Here is a 16,909-nt window from a genome sequence, read left to right on the forward strand (position 1 = left end):
CAGACTATGCATGCTCTTTTCCTCAAGGACCTGAAAAAAGACCCAGGGGTCATCCCCTCCCAAAATTTCCATCCTCTCTGTCAAATCTCATTCCCATCCTTGTCAACCAAAACCCCCACAGCTGCAGCATAAGAGTAGAAGTGAGCGAAGATGGAGGAACCCATTTGACTCTGCCGCGTGCTTTTAATTTCAATCATCAGGAAATGTCAAAAAAGACGTGAAGGAAGTAGCAATTTAGAAAGGCCTTGTCACCAGAATAGCTCCTGAGAAGTCAGTCAGCCGCTGGGGCTGCATTAACAGTGCAATTTCATCCCTGCAGACTTAGATACAAACACCGCAGACAAACAACTGAAGGGTTGATCTTATTGTAAGGAGCAGAACCTGAGTTTTCTGGAGTACAATTACAACTTCATAACACTCTGAGTCTTTTTCATTAACTTTAAAGGTGAACAAAAAGGAAATATGGGCCTCATTCCCACCTACAAATAAATCGGTTTGCAATCTGAATTGATGGATCGATTCGACAGCAGAATATGGTTCACACTACATTTTCCCCGATCGCATTTTCCCCCCTGTAAAATAACCCACTTGTGGTTCACATTCACGAATGAACCGATTCAAAATGGACCCACTCCAGCCGGTCGAAGGGCAAATTTAAATTGATTCCGATCCACACTTGGTTCACACTTGCGTGGAATCGATTTATCCAAAAAGACGTGGAAAAAATCAGTGTCAAAATGACACGGGTTAAATGGGTCTAGCGCATGCCCCCCTCTCTGAATCGCTTCAGCAATTCAGTTCAACCAGGGTCATTTGAACTAGTCCAAACCAATTTGCTATCCAGTTTAAAAGGTAGTGGGAATCAGGCCTAGCATGAGTACAATGACTACTGTTTCTACCTGTCTAGTTGGGATGCCATTCGTTATTCATTCTCTGCTTGAAGGAAGTGATATATAGTTTTAACAATTATCTTTCCACTGCAAGTCTTTGAACACTTACACAAAATGTGTATGATCATGCAAATTTTCTGCACAGAAAACAGTATTTCTGCATGCTGTTTCCTGCACAGAAAATGCTGCTTTCTGTGCAAAACAATCATGTGTGAATTTTGTGCAGAATAAGTCCTGAACTGTAAAAATTATCAGCAGTGCTGGGTTCTCCATATCAGTTTCGCGACACATGAGAAACTTTTTTTCCCAACCATTTTGCAAATATTTTCAAATATTCGTTCCATCCCCATGGTCAATCTGCGATGTTTTTAGGATCAGATATTAGAAAAGTTACTTTTTTGAATAACATCCAGAAGCCTGAACATATATTTTCAGCCCCAAGGATGTGGTTTCCTTAACTTGTGCAGGCTGACTTCATGCAAAACTAGCCTCTTTTTACTTTGTGAAGTGTAAAAAACACACAGCGCAAAACCAAAAAAACCATCCTAACTGATCAAAAAGATACAAACAACCCACCGAACCTCCTAATTTTTTTAAAAAGCCCAGACAACAAGACAGCAGCTGTCATACTCTGATTATACCATTTGTACTGAAAGCATTCTTGCAAATGCTACAAACTCACTCCAGATTAACAAGAAATAGCTTGCCTTCTTGACAGGGAGAAGGGCACTTTCGAGGTTTCTCAAACACACAGAAACAAGACAAGTGAAGATTTCTCTCCCTGTTCCCATAAATGGCACCATTCAAATGATCCTTTGCAATGGACTGGTTGACAGACGGAAGCATGACACTTGGATATTATGGCAAGTAAAAACCCCATGATAGGATCACCTAGGCACTATACAGACGGGCACAATGGGGCGCCATCGTCACGTGCGAGGGGTGGCACTTCCAGATGCCCTTTGCCCCTCGCGAGGGGATGTCAAAATGGTGGTGCCCTGTACAGATGGCCACTGCCATTTTGTTGTAACGGACGCTTAGCATCCGCAAGTTGCGACGCCATTGTGACATCGCGAATGCACCATTGGCATTGCAATGGCATTGCATTTGCAGGTTCTTTTTGTGGTGCAATGAAGCCACACGGTTTGTCCGCTACAGCTTCCTCATGCAGCAAAACAAGGCGCGGGCCGACCACCCTTTTTGGGCGGTCTGTACCCCACCCTAAGTTGGAAATGACTTGAAGGCACACAACAACAACAATAACAAATACTTTTACCAGCTACTCAGTTAAGGTAGGTAAATAAGCTCTCCTGACCTAGCCACCCCTCAACCTGATGGAAATGTTACCAAGCAATAACAGCAAGTACATTTCTATACCGCTTATTATACCACTTACGTACTCCCTAAGCGGTTTACAATGTGTAAGCCAATTGCCCCCAACGAGCTGGATACTCATTTTAGCAACCTCTGAAGGCTGAGTAGACCCTGGAGCCCTGCCTGGGATTGAACTCACAACTTTGTGGCTGTGAATGGCCGCAGTACCTGCATTTAACCACTATGCCACCACATATGCTCTCCCCATGCAAATGATGCCCATTACAGTAGGTTCAAGTAGGGAATTATTGTGACAACAGTGTCACAATTGTGACTATGTAACAATTGTGAATTTGAAACAGTTGCAGATGAGTAGATCTAGTGTTCTATTTACAATCACTAGTTAGGAGTGCATCTTTGTTGTTGTTTTGTGCTTTCAAGTCATTTCCGACTTATGGAGACCCTGAGTGGGGGTTTCTTGGAAGGGTTTGTTCACCGGTGGTTTGGCATTGCCTTCCCTGAGGCTGAGAGCATGCGACTTGACCAAGGTTGCCCCGTGGTTTTCATGGCAGAGCTGGGGATCGAACCCTGGTCATAATCCAACACTCAAACCACTGTGTTAAACTGGCTCTCCTACACTGTAGAAATAATGCAGTTTGACACCACTTTAACTCCATCCTATTGAACCCTGGAATTTGAAGTTTTGCGAGGCACCAGTATGCTTTGGCAGAGGAGGCTAAAGATCTTGCAAAAGGGAACACACCAAACAGAAGAGCTCTGGGCATGAATGATTTTCAATGTCTCCTTCGTTGTCATTCATTCCCCAAATTTCCCTGGGCAGAAGAATTCTTACTTGGGGGGCAATTCGCCACACATGCAGCAATAGATATAATCCTGGTTCTAGCCCAATGTTTTGCTAGTCCAACAAAGACATTGTCCAGGCAGAACATTCTCCTGTATCTGGCTTAGAACTAAATGGTTAAAACCAGGAGAGGTGAGGACTGAAGGGAATTGGTAGTCATTATATTGCTACTAGATTTATATGGCTTTCAAGAGATGCTCCTTGGGAGCCCTTATAGAAGAATGGTGATCTTCTGCAATGATCTTTCTGTGCTGAGCTGCACTGATATCGCAGTCATTTGGACTTAGGACGAAGCGTTGTAAAATAATCAAAAGATGTGGTTTACAGGTGCCAGGCATTTTCAACCCGAGTGCCCAAACCACAGGAAGAGTGGAGGAGAAAAATGAACTCAGCTTGGCAGAAGATGCTATTTCTCAAGGTCATCCAAAATGACTCAGTATTTGCCCACAATTTTTGTGCATATGCCATACTTAAAGCATGGAACACATCTCTATCTCTCTCTTGCAAGACCTTGTTAGCTAGACCTTTGTGTATGTGTGTGTGCCTTCAAATCGACTGTTGACTTAGGGCAACCCCATGAATTTCAGAGGGCTTTCTTAGGCAAAGGACCCTCAGAGGTGCTGTTGCCACCTCCCTTTTTCTAAAATATAGTGTATACAACTTGGTATTCATTGGCGGTCTCTCATCCCAATATTAACTAGAGATGACCCTGCTAAGCTTCGAAGATCAGAGGTGATCTGGTGCCTTTAGGGTATTTAAGTCCATCTCAGATCATAGTTTGTTGTTGTCGTGTGCCTTTAAGTCATTTCTTATGGCAACCCACTTACCCTTTATCTGGACTTTAGATATGCTTAGACAATCCCAGTATCTCAGGTATGAGAAAAGTGTGGCCTTGCTGGACTCCAACTCCCATCAGGTATACAATAATACTGTATATACGCGACTATATGTCGACCTCATATATAAGTCGAAGGCAAGTTTTGGGGCCAAAATTATGGATTTTGATATGACCTGTGGATAAGTCAAAGGTAAAAACTTAGGGGCATGCAATGAAAGATGTAAAGGACGAAGTAAAGGAAAACAATGCCAAAGATTTTACATAATCCCAGCAGGCATAACTATTTGTGCACCGACTAAAAGCTGGATGGATGAAAGAGTAGAAGGTCAGTGCTTCCAGGGCAGATTAAACTCTTGCCTTTCACTATATATGTGTGTGAGTTAAAATGCAGTGCTTACATTGACCCATGGATAAGTTGACTCAGGTTTTTGGGGTCTATTTTTTAACCTAAATTTCTAAATTTATACAGGAGTATATACAGTAAATATAGTATATACAGTAAATAGTCTAAGTGGATGGGAGTTACAGTGAACAACATCTGGAAGGCCATGGATTCTCATATCTGGTTTACTGTCAAAAAAGGTCTATCAGCAGGCGAGATCAGTATTAATGGCTCTTCTCACAAACATTTGCGTGATAGAGCAGATACTCAAAGAAGACTTCGAAGTGGTGAAACCAAGAATATGGAGCGCTACCAGTCAATGACCTCTGAGTCTTTAGGTAGCTGCTAGAGTTGCTTTTATTTGACTTTCAATGGCTGTTTGCTGCTTCTGGCTGGCTTTCTAAACTGCTATTATAGTTTGACAGTTATTTTACTGTGTACTTTTATAATGCTTCCAAGCTATTTTCCACCCAAAAAGGAGGGCATGATATAAACCGCCACTACCAGGGATGGGGGGATGACAGTGCAAGCAACGGAGGGTGCCTAAGACCAAATAGAGAAAATAAAAAATAAAACAGTGCGCCATACATTCACTATCAATCTACTAAAACCATTTTGCATCCCTGATGTTGGCGAAGAAGCATTTTGCAGATGGATATGTCCAAAAGAAGAATTGCTTACTGCAGGAGGAAAAAAAGAAAAGGGTGTGTGTGCAGGTTAGAATCAGATTTACCCACCAGCTGACAACCTGGAAACCAATATATTCTTCATCAGCAGTAACAGGCAAGAGCATAGATTATATTGGAAGGTGATGAGACCCGTCAGAAGGCATGAGGACGCAATGAAACAACAATGGATAGCTGCATCCGCACCAAATAATCAGGTTAGAGTTGAGCAACCTGTTCGGCGTTGAGTTTGAGCATTCCTCCTGAGTTTGAAATCCTGCAATTCAAAGTAGGAGCAGGGCAGGAGATGCAGTGGATGAAGAGCAAGGTTCATCCCAGTTCTTTCTCTTCCTCTCCACAGCCACCTTTGTTGAATACAGAAAGGGAATGATATTTTCACAATCCCTCCACCAGCATTTCAGCACACTGCAAGGCCTTCTATGCAATGCACCATGGATTCCTGCAGTGGCAGCACATGGTGGCATGTGGAGCTCTCCCTTTCCCTGCTACCCTCCTGAATTTCTTTAAGAAAACGAAATTCCAAGGACAACCTCAGACCTTGGGGGAAATGCAACAGTTCATTCTGAGAGACATGGGATAACAAGAACAACAGACACAGTTTGCCTACCCATTGGCCATCCTGCAAGCCTCTGTGCTGAAGAGAGCTGGGAGCAAGGGGAGGGCAAAATGTGGTACGGTTGCCTAGCAACAAGAGGACACATTTCACAGGAGTGATGGAGAAGCATCACGGCTGTGACCACACTGTGGAGCCTCAACCTTATTCTCAGATCTCCTCCCAGACTGAGAACAAGGTGAAGGCACTGTAGAGTAGTAAGAGTGCTATTGGCGGGGAGGAAGGATATAAACCCCTTTTGGTGTCATTGTGTGCCTTCAAATCATTTCCAAATCATTTCCTTACTTAACGGGTTTACTTGGCTAGATTTCTTCAGTTTAGCTTTGCCCTCGTCTTCCCCTGAGGCTGAGAGAGCGTGACTTGCCCAAGGTCTCCCAGTGGGGTTCCGTGGCTGAGTGGGGATTTGAACCCAGCTCTCCCAGTGTCCCAGTCCAATGCTAAAACTACTACACCACCCTGGCTCCTAATAACCTTTACTACCCTTTGTCTCAGCAGCACATGGCTAAGAAGGAGAGGGGCCTCTGCCTCCATGGGGATCCCTCCAGACAAACCTAACTACAACACAAACATCTGAGACAGTAACATTGGCTGCATGTGCACTTCAGAAATAATCCAGTTTGACACCTTTTTAAATCTACCATGGCCCCATCATGTGGAATCCTGGGATTTGTAGTTCGTTGTGGCACCGGAGGTCTCTGACAGAGAAGGCTAAACATTTCACAAAGCTACAGTTCCCAGAATTCCATAGTATTGATCCTCGGTAGTTAAAGTGGTGTCAAGCAGGAATATTTCCACAGTGTGGATGCAGCCATTGTCACTTTTCTTCTTTAGGAATAATTTAGAATGATTTTTAACATCTTTTGCCAGATGAAGCAGCCAGTGAAGCTTGGAAAGCTTGCATCATGTAGTTTGCACTTTCATGTTGGCCCCATAAAGATATCACTGTTTTGCTGGGGATTTTGTTGCATTTTGCTGCATAGACAACACAACTCCAGACAAAACCAGCCCCACTCCAAATGATGAAGTGTTATTATGCTCATCCAAACTGGTGAAGAAAGCTTTGCCTATTGTCCTCCATCCCATGAAAGGCAATGTCTATCTTTGTTGAGGTTGCCAGTGATAGCCAGGAATACAGTACAATATTAATCTTCATTTCAATGCACTTTTTTTCCTCTTACTTTTCCCTGCAAGGTAACTTGCTTTTTTGGCCATAACAATGTGGGAGTTATTCAGTTAGTTCTCCCTTGAGAACAGAGGAAACCATCCTGTCATGACTCAGATGATTTAGATCAATATTCTCTGAATTTCTGGCAGGTAACTCTTCTAGCCTTGCTTGCAGATGCTGGGGATTGAATTGGGTATGCAATTCAAAGCATGCAATCCAAACCTGAACAATACATATTAAAGTTTTATACTGAGCCCGGCCACTTCTCTGTCCAGACCAGCATTGTCTGTATTGGCTAAAAGAGATCTCCAGATTTCAGACTTTAATACTATCCTAGCTCAATCTAAGGATGTCGTGGAGGACATGCAAAAATAGGGCATGCAAAAATTATTCTGATATTCCCCCTTAAAAATTCAAGCTGTTTCTGACTTATAGCATCCCTAAAGTAAAGCTATCATGGGTTTTCTGGGGCTGAGAATATGTGACTCGCCCAGATTGGTTTCCATGGCCAAGCAGAAACTCGAACGCTGGTCTCCAGAGTCATGGTCCAACACTCAAACCGTTACACCTCTCTCCTTTTAGGAATTTTTAAAGAGAATGGTAATGTGTTTAAAATGTTTTGTATTGTTTTAATTGGGTTTTACCTGTTCATCATCTCAGCAGCCCTTGTGCGATGACAAAAGATACAGTAATACTTGAAATAAATAAAAATTAAAGGTAAACAGGATTTGGGAGCCAGCATGGTTTGAGCATTGGATCAGGATTCTGAGATTTGAATCCTGGCTCAGCCATGGAAACCCATTAGGTGACCCTGAGTGAGTCACACCTTCTCAGCCTCAGGGGATTACAATGGTAACCTCCTTCTGAAGAAATCTGCCAAGAAAACCCCATGATAGGTTTGTTTTAGGGTCGCCAGAAGTCAGAAATGACTTCAGGGTACACATCATCAAGACTTTGTAAAGAGAGATGGGCAAACCATCCAAGACCCACACTGGTCTGGCTCAAAAATATGCTGATCCAGAACATGTACCAGTCAGGAAATGGGTATGTTCATTTCCTAGTCTGTCCTAATCTGTCCTGTGTGAGATTTGGGATTGCTCTGACCAAAAATCCACAACAAACTTCAGGTAAACCAGAAAGTTTATTATAAAGATAAAGTAGAAGCATTCCTGGCCACATCTTTGCTGTATATGAGGAACTCCACATAGAGACCGCACTTTACAATTCCCCAGACCCCTCCCTTTGAGTTGGATAAGCCTTTGATGTAGAAGTTCTCCCTTTGTTCTTAAGGGGGAAAGGAGGGGGGTGTTGATCATTTGGTTCCTAGATCCTCTACCAAGGAGAGATCTAAGGCTGTATACACCTTTGGTATCAGTTTCCCAACAACCCCTCATAAAACTGCCTAACTGCCATGCAATACGTGACCATCCGGCCCATTCCTCATGGTGGCAGCCCCCCATTCTCAAAGTGACTGTCTATCTATATCTCTACTTCCTCTCTATATATGTGTATCTATCTCTTCCCTATTTGTGTGTGAGAACCTATTCCCTGACCCCCACTCTGCAGTTTCTCTCTCTCTCTCTCTACACAAACCTCATGGCAGAATGCACCTTGAATGACTGACTGAAGGTGGATTCCGACATCCTGCTTGCATGCTTTCTCTTTCTCTCTGTTTCAGGCATACTCTTGACACAGATTCCTTGCAAACATCCCATATCCCAGGTCTCCAAGTGACAGTTTCACATGCCAGGAGAGATCTTCCAACTGAGCCGTCAGGTGCCAAGATAACAAGCCTGTCTGTCTTGGCATCAGCAAAAAGTTTCATTGATTACAAGGATGTAAAAATTTGTATTTAACGTTTGCATGCACAAACAAAGCATTTCAAAGGTTTTCTCACCCAGGGTTGTGTGTGTGTGTGTGAGAGAGAGAGAGAGACAGACAGAGAGAGAGAGAGGTTTTGTACCTTTGTTTGGGTGATATTTACCACTCTTTAGAACTTCAGGATGGATGATGGGAGCCAGTACGGCATAGTGGTTTGAGCATTGGACCATGACTCTGGAGACCAGGGTTCGATTCCTTGCTCAGCTCTCCTAGACTACATCTGCACTGCAGCAATAATGCAGCCTGACACTGTTTTAGCTGCCATGGCTCAATGCTATGGAACTCTGGGACCTGTAGTTTGGCGAGATATTTAGCCTTCTCTATCAGAGAGCTCTGGTGCGCCACTAAACTACACATCCCAAGATTTCATAGGAAGGAGCCAGGACAGTTAAAGCATCATAAAACTGCATTATTCCTGCAGTGCAGATTCAGACCTATTCATGTGTGCACACATTACCAGAATAGACCAGGGCACCTTGAAAATGACAGCCTTGCTCAGGTAATGACAATTTCCTCTCTAAGAACCAGGGAACCTTGAGATAGCTTGACATTATTATGACACTGAGCATGATCCTTCGTGTGACGGCATGCAAACAGATTCCTGGAAACCGCCTGCGTACAACACAGAAGTGACTCATACCCTTTCCAGTAACCCCAGGTCAAGCATCACCCTGAAAATATTCACAAGGAATTAAACCTGGCTAGGAGTACCCTGGTAAAAAAAAAAAACCGCAAAGGAAGCAGGAACTTAATTTGTGCCATTTACAGTTCAGGACAAAGTGAACAGCGCCATAAACCCAGCGTGTCCCAGCCCTGTCCCAGCAAACTGTCTCAGAGCCGCCTGATCAACCTAAATCATTGTCACAGCAGATGCCAGCAAAACACCAGGGCAGACAGAACCAATATGATTGCAAAATGCAATTTCCGAAAGCAGCAGGGGGACTTTGCTAGTGGGGCAGGCCTCTCTCTCTCTCTCTCTCTCTCTCTCTCTCTTTTAAAGAAGCTGCACATGCATGTATTCTAGCTTTGGAACCAGGTGCAGAGCATCAAGAAAGGAAAAGCAGCCCATCAGACTAAGGAGCCCACACAATGCAAGCAAAGGTTTGAAATACCCCTTGCAATGCAGAGGAAAAAACTCCTGCAGCTCAGCATCTGTCTTGGACTAAAAGCCCTATCATTCACAGGTCGCACACCAATCATAGTTAGTATGGTGCAGTAGCTTGAGCATTGGACTACGAGTCTGGAGACTGGGGTTCAAATCCACACTCAGCCATAGAAACCCACTCAGCCATAGAAGCCATAGAAACCCAAGCCACAGTTTCTCAGCAAGAGAGGAAAGCAATAGTAAGTGTTTTGGGGTTCATTTTTATCTTTATTTTCTCCCAGGACTGAGACTCACTGAGGATCTCAACATACTGCAAAACCAATCCAACTAAGATACATCAGATTATATCACAGTTACAGCAACCATCTGGTTATGGGGACTGTTTCTCATCCCCCGTACAACAGCTCTACTGGCTGTTGGTCTGCATTTGGTCTCAGTGCAAACACAATTGTCATTCTATCACTATTTCTAGTCAACAATAACTCTTCCTGGAGGACATAGTGGTAGGTTCCCATATTTTTTGGCTGGTCTTAGCCAACCAAAAATCCTTTTACAGCATCAGAGGTGAGGCTACTCTAACAAAGTGAAGAGGCATATGGTTCTGCTTCAAGAGTTGAAACCACAGCACTACTACAAGTTAACAAGGGTCAGGACTCACCACAAGAAGGCACCCTGAAAACCCAAACACAGGCTCAGCAGGATGAGGAATACTAGAAGTAAATCCACACAGCAAGCAGAGGCATCAAACAACCAAGGAAATCATAGCAACATAAGACCTGCTGCAAAGATGCTACTCTCATGCCCTGTGCCTAGAACTGAAGGCTTTTTAGCCTGGACCTTCAAGGCCCCACCCAAAGTACAGGTGGAAGCCATCAGGATCACCTGTGGAAGTGGTCTACTCAAAAGCAATATCCTATTCACAAACAGAGTTTGGAAATACAACTTTTAGAAAGTCCTAGCCCAGATCCAGTATTAGCCAAGGTATTGGGAGAATTATTCTCCAAAAAAGGAACTTTCACTGCTAACAAGTAACCTTCTACTGAGAAAGAGACCTTTATCTGTCAGGTTTAGACTATTGTGTTCTCCAGGGCAAGGGCAGCTGAATGGTGTTTCCTTCTGATTAAGGAAGGAAAGAATGTACATCTTGAGCAGAAGCTTCAATTGCCACTTTCCTGCAACATCTGAGGCCTTATACAGACCGGCACTTTGTGTGAGCCTGTGGGTGGAGTTAGGGCACAACATCCGCACACTGGATGCCCTAACTTTGCCCCTATGGTGCCATTTTGGGCGTGCGCCATCATGACACCCCTCCAGTGCTGCTTCCACATGATGCAGCACTGAAGGGGCATCATGGAGCCACGCAGCCGCTCTCTGAATGCCAGAGGTTGCCACAGCCCCGATCCGGCCAGTAAAGGGGCAGCTGCAGACCTCCCCTTAGGGGCAGTTTGTATAGCCCTTGAGTTAGGTTTGTAAGAGTAAAAACTGAATAGGGTTCTTTAATGGTTGCGTAGAAGGAATTTCGCCAGGTATCCCTTGCTGGTGGTTTGCCGTCTGTTGTGGCGCCAGAACTCTCTGACAGAGAAGGCTTAGTATATCACAAAATGACAATTCCCCAAATTCCATAGCATTGAACAATGCCAGTTAAAATGGTGTCAAACTAGATTATTTCTGCAGTGCCCATGCAGCCTTCAAGGCCCTCTCTGTGCCCAGGCCTGGCTAGGATTCTTTGCATAGATTCTAAGTAGCTAAGTAGGATTCATCCTGCAGGAGTTTCTTGCCAGTTTCTTTCGACTAAAGCTTTTGACTTTCTGCTACTCTTTCTACTTAGCCTCCAGTCTCACAGCGGGAGCCTTCTGGGTAATGAATAATGCAAGGTGATTCCATTTGCTATAACTTTTAATCAAAATTCACCACTACTGAGAACCGAGCTGCAGCGAGGGGAAAGGGGTTGTCATTTTGCCTCTTCGGTGCTTCCTTATCTCTCCAGGAAAAAAACACGTGTAAAACTCTCAGTGCAATGCCTCAGTTCCAAGCCAGGATTTCTTTGTTTTTTCATGTTTCCTCTCCAGGGCATGTGTAAGTCGGTCACCTGTCTACGAATGGACAACATGAGAAAATTCTGCACTATAAGCATATGAGAAATTAGGACTCTAAAACTGTTTTGAGAGGTTTCGCTGTCTTGGGTCTAGTAGCACCTTCCCAAATGCACTCCAAAACTGAGATGAATAGTGCTAAACGTCATTTTGCAAATGAAGCAGAAAGTCTCACAAACATTTCACTCACTCCTGGGCAATAAACAGATCATAACAGCAAATAAACATTTTCTTCTCTTTCGTGACACTCCAAATCGGCAGCCTGAAGCAGCTGCCTCACTCCAAGGAATGGGAGGCCTCATCCTATGCAATCCACACCTTGTAGTGCTGTGGACAGGATGGATTTAGATACAATTTGTGCCTGGAAAGCTGTAGAGTAGGCCTTTGGTATCTGCTAGGGTTTGGTTCCAGGGAATCCCCATGGATACCAAAATCTGTGGATGGTCAGGTCCCATTAAATACAATGGCATAGTGAAACTCTGTCCTTTACATAAAATGCCAAGATCAAGGTTTGCTTTGTCTAATATGTGTTTGTGTATGTTTGTGTGTGTATGAATATTTTCAAGCTATGGATGCTTGCTCCTGTGGCTAAAGAATCAGTGGATACAGAGGGCGGACTGTACATTAAGGCTAGTGTCATAGAATGGGAGAGTGGGTATACAACCCAAAGATCACTAAGTCAAGCCCTCAAAAGAGAATGAATTCCTAGATAAAGAATCTCTGATGGATGGCCATCCAACCTCTGTTTAAAAACTTCTCATGACGGAGAGTCCACGACTCTCCAAGTCAGTCCATTCCACTGCTAAAGAGCTCTTAACATCAGGAATTTCAGGAACTTCAAATTTCTTTTCTTGTACTTTCAGTCCATTAGTTTGAGTCTTCCAGGTTTTCTTCCAGGCTCAGTCATCCTTTTGACTCTGCAATACTAATTTTAATTAATCTTTATTGTTCAAATGGCAAATATTTTCCATGGTCAAACGAAGCCTCATCTTCCGAAAGGACCGCTTATTCACCCGCTGTAATAAAGCGTTCTTATGGACTTCAGAAACCTGTTAGGTGTGTTATTTTTTTAAAATAGATTTTTCATTCAATGCCTTCAAGTCATTTCTGACTTATGGGGACCCTAAGGTAAACCTATCATGAGGTTTTCTGATGACGAAAGTGTGTGACTTGCCCAAGGGCACCCAGTAGGTTTCCATGGCCAAGATGGGGTTCAAACCACTGTGCCACACTGGTTGTAGCTACTCAGTAAAGGAAAAGCACACAAGAACAGTAGATCTGGGAAGATTCCCATCTGATTTCCATGGTGTCGTCCACAGATAGGCCCTACCCTAGTTTTCAATTAGGCATCCCTGAAGCCATGGACACCAATTCTTATTTTATTACAACAGATTATTGATGGCATTCCTAATGTGTCTGCAGTCAATCATTTTACGAAAGGCTCAGCCCTTCCAGCGTTCTCAATCATAGCAATGAGTAAGGAGAACATTTATTTTGTCAAAAGGTAAATTCCCTAGCAACAATAATCTTGCTCTGAGAATTAACCAAGCTACTCGAAAGCAGCCAATAAACACATCCGTAATTTCATTATCCTATTGAATTTCCATACACACACATACACACCAAACACTTGTATTAAGTCAGTCTATTCTTGGGCACACAAACAAGTGAATAAATTGACCCAGCTCCACCAGACAAAAGCGGAAGCCTTTCCCGAAAAGAAGCCACTCGGAGAGATGCTTTGAATAATGCGATTCTTCTTCAGAAAACGGAAAAAATATATTTTTTATTGTTGCTGTTGCAACAATTGAAAGAACTCCGACTCCCATTTTCTTTAGAAATGGAAACACGAGGTCTCAAAGTGTCAAGGCAAACACAAAAGGAGGTAGGCGTTACAATGCCACACAAAGCGGTGCCAACTGCTGGCACAGGGACACCACCGCCACCCTTCTAGGTTTATTTAGAAGAGAAAGAGGGCATTAAAACAGAGAACCTGGGTGGGTGTCTTCATTGTTGGTGCACGGATTTTAATGAGCTCTATGGAAAGAGTCTAACTAGGACTACTGCACCTACATCTTCTCTAACTCAAAATCAGAAGGGCATTTCATTCTGACAGCAGAGCTGGGAATACTGCAGCCCTTTAGGAGTTGTTGGAATGCAACTCCCAGCAGCCCTTGCCAACAAATGAAGAGGAATGCTGGGAGATGCAGTGCAGTTCAAATGAATCTTCTGCCTTCTCAGTCTTTCAGCTGTTTTCTTAAAGCGACCTGGTTTCTCTCCCCTCTTCCCGCTTTGCCCCTTAATCCGTCTGTACTCAAATGAGCAGGGAGAACAGGAAAGGAAAATGTGTCCTCTGAGTTTTCCTGGATAGAGAATACAATTTTCTAAACAATAAAGTCACATACAAATTTTGCATGGAATAAGTCATGGAACGGCAAAGTTTCTCAAAGTCCAAAATTCTTATTCAGGAAACACATTTTTCAATCATTAAAAAAATATGTTGGAATATTCTTTCCATCCCTAGAGTTCATGGCCAACTCCAAAGGCCTTCCTTTTCCTTCCAATGGTTCTTTGTGAAGGACTGGTTATCGTTGTTGTGTGCCTACAAGTCATTTCCAACTTATGGCAACCCTATCATAGGGCTTTCTTGGAAAGGTTCTTCAGAGGATGTTAGCCATTCACATCCTCTGAGGCTGAGAGAGTGTGACTTGTCCAAAGTCACCCAGGAGGTTTACATGGCTAAGCAAGGATTTGAACCTTGGTATTCAGAGTTGTAGTCTAATGCCAAACCACTATACAGCACTGGCTGTCACTACGATTCAAATAGAAAACATGTACAAATACAGAGGTGTCCATAAAGCAGTGTGCATGGATCCTGGATCTCATGTAAACCTAAGGTAGAAATGGACATACATTTCTGATGAATTCCTAATGGTCTCAGAACTAAATTATGCTGCAGTGCATGTTGGGAACACCATGCCAGTCATGACAAATTAACTGCCTTTATATATCTCCATACTAGCTTACCTTCCTTCAAAACCAAGAGAACATCAAAAGAGGTCTGCAAAGCTTTGGGGGGAAAATGATACAGATTCACTCCCGTTATCACCAAGTTTCAAAAAGCAGCAGTACTTCGGCAGCAATGCCTGTGGTGGGCGAAGATCCAAGGGGGAAACTAAGCATGGGGACGTGTCTTTCAAAGACAAGGATTTGCTCTGCAAAGAAGAGGTCTAATGGTAGAAAAAGAGAAAGAGAGAGAAGAAAGAAAGAGGAGGGGCAGGGGAGCAGAAAGTGAAAATTAACTGTGCCGAATATTCTAAGAGTAAACCGTTTTATATGGTAATGCAAGATCCATCCTGGCTTTGCTCAGGAGTTCATCCAACTCCTTTAAAGAGACTTCTTCTGAAAGACATAATGAGTTCATCACATATCAAATTGGCCTTTGCCATGTCAGAACTGTCCATCTTAACATCTCCTTGTTGGTCCACCTATGGGCATTGCCCCATTGCAGGTGTATCCTTTGCCTTGCCTCTGATCACAACACAATTCCACTTTTGACATGCCAACAACCAGAGGATGGGTAAGTTGCCATGTAGGCATGATGGCTGGGGGATTCTAACAAATGTAGTCCATCATAGTGTGTGGTTCCAAGGTTAATGGGGGCAGCAAATCCATTCTGGGGATTCATGTCAACCTTAAAGGGACTGTCTATGGGGCTGATCCCAATCACCGAGATAAATTTCAGAACCTTGGAGACCTCAAGTTCAAAGCAAGTCTGGCAGTGGATTCACTGCTCTATTGACATTGGGCTGTCAACCAAACAAGTACCAGTATCCCTCAGTTATCAAAGCAGATGTGTTCCTAGGCATTACTTCTTCAACAGAAGATTTGGTGCTAGGGATAGAAATAACATGGAATAAATAGGGAGAAGCTCTTATTGCACAAAATGGAAGAGTTGTTTGACAGGTTTCAGTAAACATTCTACAGGTGACCCTCCATATTAGCAGATTCTTCATCCATAGATTCAACCATCCATAAGTTTAAAATACAGTTGGCCCTCCACTTTTCACGCACACCATTAGAGACAACAGAGATTGCCCTTCTGTGGGTAATCGAAGGTGTGGATCCCAGATCTGAGAGTTAGGAGGGGCAACTGTATACATTTTTTAAAAACCAAAAACCAAACCTTGATTTTGCCATTGTATATAAGGGATGCCATTTTACTATGACATATATAATGGTTCTTATGCATCCACAGAAATTTTGTTGGGGAGGTGCAATTTTTATTTGGGGTGGACAGTGCTTTCATTTTGCCCTACCCCACCCCTGCAGTTAAAACCTCTGAAGGCCCTCTTTCTATGACAGCATAAATGAAAGTATTCCAAGGCGCCCATGCTCTTTGCTTCGAGGCATCTGCGTTTTACACACACATGCAAAGAAAGGAGGAAAAGAGAAAAGAAGAGAGGGAAAGCCAAGGTAGCTACACACAAAGCCATAACGAAATTTCAGATTTTCCTTCGATGCCTGGATGAGAAGGAATCTTGAAGTATTACAAAAAGAGGTTGAAGAGGCACAAAGAGAGACACGCATCCATCCACAACATAGCAACAGTCACTGCTGTCAAGTTTGGGGGGGAATGAGAGGGAAGGAGGAGAACTGCTGCATCGAGTGCAGAATTTCAAACCGGCCTTTGGATAAAAGATGCTCACTGTGACGTTGTGTGAGCCTCCGAGTGCGATTGCCATGACAACGCAACACACACCCCTCTCCGTTCAAGGCCTCACAAGGCAAGGGGAAAAGAAGGATGCGCTGACTGGATGTCAACACCGAATAGCATCCCAAGAGGCCCTGAACCTGGCCCTCCTTATACGGAGACATGTCAAACCTTGGACCCATCTGTCCGACAGGAGACAGGCAAATTCTAGACGAAAGCATCACTTAGCCAGCTTTCTAGAACAAAAGGGAAGAAAACACACACATCCATCAGGGTGCAATTTCTGGCAGTTGTCAGGGTGAAGGGACGGGTTTGCATTTGGCGTTTCAGCAGTCCTCGCATCTTTGAATACTGAATTCTGAATGC

At 43.6% G+C, this 16,909-nt stretch overlaps 1 protein-coding gene across 1 annotated transcript in view; it reads right to left on the reverse strand.

Annotated features, from left to right (window-relative positions):
* LOC149305054 (CUB and sushi domain-containing protein 2-like) overlaps window positions 1–16,909 on the reverse strand; it is a 460,431-nt gene that overhangs the window by 406,774 nt on the left and 36,748 nt on the right. The gene's annotated exons all lie outside the window — the stretch shown is intronic.

The sequence above is a fragment of the Sceloporus occidentalis genome, unplaced genomic scaffold, assembly GCF_023333645.1.
Source record: "Sceloporus occidentalis isolate IW3139 unplaced genomic scaffold, rSceOcc1.0.p SCAF_13, whole genome shotgun sequence".
NCBI lineage: Eukaryota > Metazoa > Chordata > Lepidosauria > Squamata > Phrynosomatidae > Sceloporus > Sceloporus occidentalis.